Source organism: Juglans microcarpa x Juglans regia, chromosome 1S (assembly GCF_004785595.1).
Source record: "Juglans microcarpa x Juglans regia isolate MS1-56 chromosome 1S, Jm3101_v1.0, whole genome shotgun sequence".
NCBI lineage: Eukaryota > Viridiplantae > Streptophyta > Magnoliopsida > Fagales > Juglandaceae > Juglans > Juglans microcarpa x Juglans regia.
The window spans coordinates 28,880,126-28,886,125 of NC_054595.1; the positions used below are offsets into that span (position 1 = coordinate 28,880,126).

A 6,000-nucleotide genomic window follows, 5' to 3' on the forward strand; every position below is an offset into this window, starting at 1 on the left:
CTAGTCCAGGAGGATGGATGGTGTTTAAATGGGCTGGAGACGGAAGAAGTTAAAATTTTAATGAACTCTCGAGCTTAATAATGCATATGGGTCTCCTAATTAAACCGAGTAATTAAGCAAATTAAATATGTATTTATTTTATTTTATAGAAAATGGACTCTATGGGTTCCTTTAGGACGAGAAAGTGCAATATATAGTTGGCAATCATTCGTTGATAAATAATAAATGAAAATCACATATATATTCATGATCAGTACTGGAAGTTTGATGATTTTTCTTTTTTTGTTTGAATTATATATTACAGAAGAATATATGGAATATTGGACGCAGTTCTTTATTTATGTGGCTGGAATTATTGTACCCTATTGGCTGGGGGTGGCAGAAGTGATCAGTGATTAAAGGGGATCAGGCGTAGGAGGGTCATGCATGTACTGAGTGTCTGATCGAGTTGGTTTGTTTGGGTTTGGGAACCTTTAACAATGGACATTGGATACCCCCTGTTCAGTCGCTTTTACGGGTCCCATATACTCCCCACCCTGTTATATAGGGACATCATTCATGTACTACACTTCCAGCATTCTAATTATTCCTACAACTGCTTAAACAATGCTATTCTTTTCATCCATATTTTTACCCGCAATCAAACTCCTCCCATGCATCAAACTTCTACGCAAATTATATATATATGTATGGAAATAACGTACGTACATTATCATGTATATACATATATGTAGAGAAATGATATTTATAATTATAGTGCGTGAGTATTGATCTATATAAAGTGATGTAAGAGATGATAAGTATAATTTTTCAAATAAAATTAATTTTTTAACCATGGACTCTACATTTTTTTAGTGGGAGGCGCTTGCAAATTCTGTTGCTATATCTAGCATTATCTTATATATCAACACTACACAAATTAAACATTGTATAAACCGCGAGCTGTCATCTAGTAAATGTTAGCTACGACCAACCGCATTATTGTAGAGTTTTAGATATTTATATTTATTTTGTGAAATCTTTTTATGATTGTAGTACTCCATCCAGCTAGATAGATTGGCGCAGCCGAGTGGGATCGCTGTACCACATTGGTGGATCCAAAGCCAGCCAGCCAGGATCGATTAATTGAATTAGGCAACGTCACAATTCCATATTATATTATATATAGCTAGCATGACTATAAAAGATGGAAGAAATAATAAAGTGGATGGATGCATGTACTGCTTTTCACCTGAATCAACAAAACATGTACAAAACTGGAGTGCTCTATTTGGTAGCGGATAATTTGCTACAAGATAATTAACGAACACGTACACTGCAAATTGTTATTAGTCCGCTGAGACATGGTCGAGTACAAATCAATGCCAGGTCCAGCTAGCTTCATGAATAAATATTATGCGGGATCATCACACATTTTTTTCATTTATTTAAGTGATCAAATCATCATGATCATCAAAGAATATATAATATCTATATATATATATATATTAAGCGACATAAAAAGAAGTATATAATTAGAAGCAAATCGTTTTGCATCATTTTAAAGAAATTGCATATAATTAAGGTAGAGAAAATATCAACAAAGACAGATTCCAAATCTCATGAAAATCAATTAAACGCGCAGGATACCAAATAATATTTATTCATTAACGAATATGCATATTTTTATAATTGATTAACAAGAGGCCGTTTACGTCCTAATTAATTAAAAACAAGTGACTAATTAGCTCGTGAATATTAATAGGTCTAGTCTTGATCTAGACGTGAAAAATCAAGAGGAGATTTTGTGCAATTACGCCATCAAAGCATGCATACAAGAAAAGTAATTAATGATTTACTCATGCATATATGTCCATTCCTAAACAAACACTAAAAGAAATGGATCCAAATTAAAGATCAGCTACTTCATCAACTTCTGCAAGCTAGAAAGCACTGCATGACTAGTTAGGTCCAAAACTCCAAATTCATCAGGCATCAACCGCGCGCGCGCTGCATGAGGGACAGGATTTATATGTAAATCATGAGAGACTATAACGTTGCCAGTTTCAAGCATGGATTAATATAAATGATCCGAATTGTACGTAAACGCGATAAAATCATAATTGCAGGTATCTATGCGTTGAAACTGGAAATAAGTCGTTTAAATTAATCGAAGGTACAAAATATTTGAATGGCTGTGATATGTATGTATACAACAGCTTTCATAACATTGTAATGTCATTAAAGCTTTCGGACGTGACAGTACTGCAATTAATTAGAGATATTTAAACGGATTGCAAACTTGGAATATCATTCTAGCTAATATATATTGTCATGAGTGAAAGTATTAATATATAATTGGTGATCAGTGTAGCAAATCTATTTCACTTGTGCTGGCATTTCCTTAAACCGCGATCATTATATATATCTACGTACGATGGCTTTCTTCAAAAGTTAACTGGCAGTAGAACTGACAACAGAACCATGTATTTTCACCCATGTGCACCAGGACATGATGAGTAGATCATCAATTAAACTTCCCAGGACATTAACTCATGCATTCATTCCCAATGAACATATATAGCTAGCGTTAAACAAAATAGCGAAGAAGAAAAGAGCTCACGGCCAATGAGGCAAGATCATGTCGTTATTGTGGAAAGAAAGAAATCAAGGATGTAGATTTCTCGGACAATCTTAAAAAGTAGATCAAATATATGGTGATATTACGAGTAAATTATAGTTATTTATAGACTTTGGAATTACTGTCCACCCAACCAGAACAAGTTCTTGAGGGCAACGGGATTCCTTTGTTGATATATAGCTAGCTAAAATCAAATGGCTTAAATATTAACAGTCTGTGTTCTTAGTACAAGCATTATATATTGCTCCAGCCTAGCTATGTTCTCGCTTAATCGGACTAGAAAGAACCATCAATAAAAATCTCAGTTTATAATTATTGCCAACCAAGTGCAGTCGAGATTAGAATAGGAAAGACGTAGGAAACTGAATGGGTCCCCAACAAGAAGCGGATTTGAAGAAGATGATCACTTTTCTCTCGTATGGAAACCTGGCCAGAAGTCCTAAATAATACAATCCCGGAGAACAAACCTAAATGCAATCATATATAAGAAATACCTTAATTGAAGTGTACGAAAGAACCAAATTGATTGTATATGTTGTGCTTTATGTATAGTCCAAACACATTCATATTATAAAAAACTGGTCACTGATCTGGCGCTGGTATAGATAGATAATATTCAGATCGAAATCAATATCAAGATCTAGATCAGAGAGAAAAAGTAGAAAAAAGAGAATACCCAGATATAATAGATCGAGCAATAGTACGTCATGATTCTGGGGTTACCCAACTTTCCACCAAAAAGTACAGACATACCTGCTGAAACCAGGGATCAGTTGCAGTACGAATAACAAAAGGATCGGGAAAACCACTCAAATCGCTAATCGCTAAAAGGAAATTTTCCAAATAACCCATGTTACAATATATTGCCCTTACGCGGCCGGGCAGCATTTTTTTAGCGCAAACCCTAACCATATTAACCAGCATATGTACGTGCTAGGATGAAATTTCTAATCAAGAAGATCGAGCAGAAGGTGCAATTTCAACTACCAAGAGCTCGTGGTTTTTAATCCATAAATCTAAAATCCTTAAAAGCAAACGGATTTCTACTAAGTATATAATTGATTATGACAACCAGTTACCTCCTTTTTTGATACGAAAAATTAGTGCACCGTCTTCAGTAATTAACCTGGCTAGTATTAGCCATTTATTGCCGCTGCAGCATCATCAAGATTCCCAGATCAAAGGCCGTCTGGAACGAATTAGAAAGGGACAAGCCCCACAAAAGCCTTAAAAGATTGTGAATCTTGATGATGCTCCAACCGCAAACAGTGACTGTTAGCCCTCAGATCACCATCGTTATAATCAGCCAATGAACAAGACAGAATTGAACGAAGAAACCCTAACCCTAAATCTCATCCCATGACTGAAAAATGAAGAAAAGAAGTAACAGAAAATAGAAGATCACGCAAAAAAAACTTCTAAACGTTCATCCACATGTCTAGGTTTAAAATTTTTTGTAAGACCCACTTGATAGTTTAATAACAAAAATATTCTGGGTGTGGAGAAAGTACTAAATAAGTATAAAGGGCTACTAAAAAAATAGACTCGCAGGGAAGGAGGAGAAAGAGGGGGAGAGATGGAGATCAGCTGCTGAGGGATTAAGAGAGTTGGGAGGACATTGTATTTATAGAGTTTCAGAGACGGAAGGGGAGGTATGAGCATTGAATAAGATAGGGGACTGTTTGGTGCCTGAGAGATCTGTCGAGAGAGAGAGAGGTGCCCACAACAGTTATCCATCGTAATCCTAGGTACCAAATTTACCAAAAACTTTAAACTCTCTGAACCAGTCCCCCTTCCACAGATGTCAACAGCATAATAGCTATCTTTGAGGATTGGGAAAACGGAAACTTACCCATTAATGTGTAGTGGCGTACGCTTATGCTTGTAGGATATGTTGCGTCCTCCACAAGCATTTTCAAGCTGTGGGGGCGGGAAGAACTGACAGGGCCCTGACCCTGACCGGCCTCTGACCCAGCCAAATATCAGAGGGGGTTTCACCCTATCTAGGGTTTCGACTTCCAGTTTATTGCTGCCTTGATCACCCCTTTGCCACTTTTAGATTCAATCTAAGTTTAAAGGGAATTAGCCTTTCCAAGTTTTTGGCCTTTTGTGGTTCTTTTTCAAATCCTGGTTTGTAATCCAAAAAGCAACCTTTAGTTTTTCCAATTAAGACTCGTAATACACGTATAGTTACTTGTATTACTTTGCTCACCATCATGCCATGCACCATCACTTAAGGACCCGTTTGGATAGTAATATGAAATGAGATGATTTTAAATAAAATTTAAAAGTTAAATAAAATATTATTTTTTAATATTATTATTATTTTTAGATTTCAAAAAGTTGAATTGTTTATTATATTTTGTATGATAATTTAAAAAAGTTGTAATAATCATGAGATGAAATCGTTTCTGTATCCAAACGGTGCCTTATTTTTTTTCCATCATATTCATTATATAATTTAGCTATAAAGTAATTAATATGTGAGTAAATTACTGACAATATATTACAATAGAACTAGCTCATCCGTTAATATCCATGGCAATGAGCTGTCTCCACTAAATCCCCTTTATGGTCGTTGAATTTCTTAATTCGCTGGAGATATGTTTTCAACTGATCGCTGTTGAGACGGTCCAAAAGTTGTGATCTTTAATTTTTCTCCCCTCTTCAGCAAATGGGATATCTACAGCGCCTCTTCGAACACCTACAAATCGCTGTACCGAATTCCAATTATAATATTGGTTCAAACCTCTAATTAATTCGTACCCATGAGATGACCTTTTTAAGTGATCTTCGTTAGAAGAACATGCATGATTTTAGAGCATGCAGTTGCTTGTATCAAGTTTGTGTGTGTGGTTTTTATTAAGTTAATTTTGGGTTTCAGCATGCTTTGAGTATTCGTGGTGGCATGGCTTTATTTACGAGCAGCCGAAACAGTCCAATTACGATTAAGTGCTACTTCATTTCTGTACAATGTTACATTTAATATTCCATGCACGCACCTACAGTCCTATATTAAAATGACTTTCAATAGTTCCCATGAAAGCAGTAGATCAAGGTTTGAATATTATAAGAGGTTTAAATTTCTTGAAGATTTTGGTTATCTATCTGCAGATAGCCAAGTCATCTAGCATTGATATAGATGTTATTTTTCATGTGTTTAATGTAATTAATGTTACAATTAATATCTTTTTATTTTCTATTGCACATATATATATGGCAACCAGAAGTCAATATATCCCTTTAGGACTTAGCAACATAATTTATTCTATTCTTTTGAAATTAAAAATTAAAAAAAAATAACATACCCGACCAGTACTTTTCCATCGAGCTCAAAATTAATACATTTAATTTTATATTAATTACTTTTCTAAAAAATA

At 34.9% G+C, this 6,000-nt stretch overlaps 1 long non-coding RNA gene across 2 annotated transcripts; it reads right to left on the reverse strand.

Annotated features, from left to right (window-relative positions):
• Positions 1 to 2,805: 2,805 nt before the first annotated feature.
• Positions 2,806 to 4,717, reverse strand: LOC121246482. 2 transcript variants are annotated; one of them, XR_005937117.1, is made up of 2 exons: positions 4,473 to 4,717; positions 2,806 to 3,373 (listed from the first exon to the last, which is right to left on the reverse strand). It is a non-coding gene; the product is annotated as an uncharacterized LOC121246482 (long non-coding RNA). The 2 variants fall into 2 exon arrangements; XR_005937116.1 differs by lacking the exon at positions 4,473 to 4,717 and adding an exon at positions 3,700 to 3,952.
• Positions 4,718 to 6,000: the final 1,283 nt, after the last annotated feature.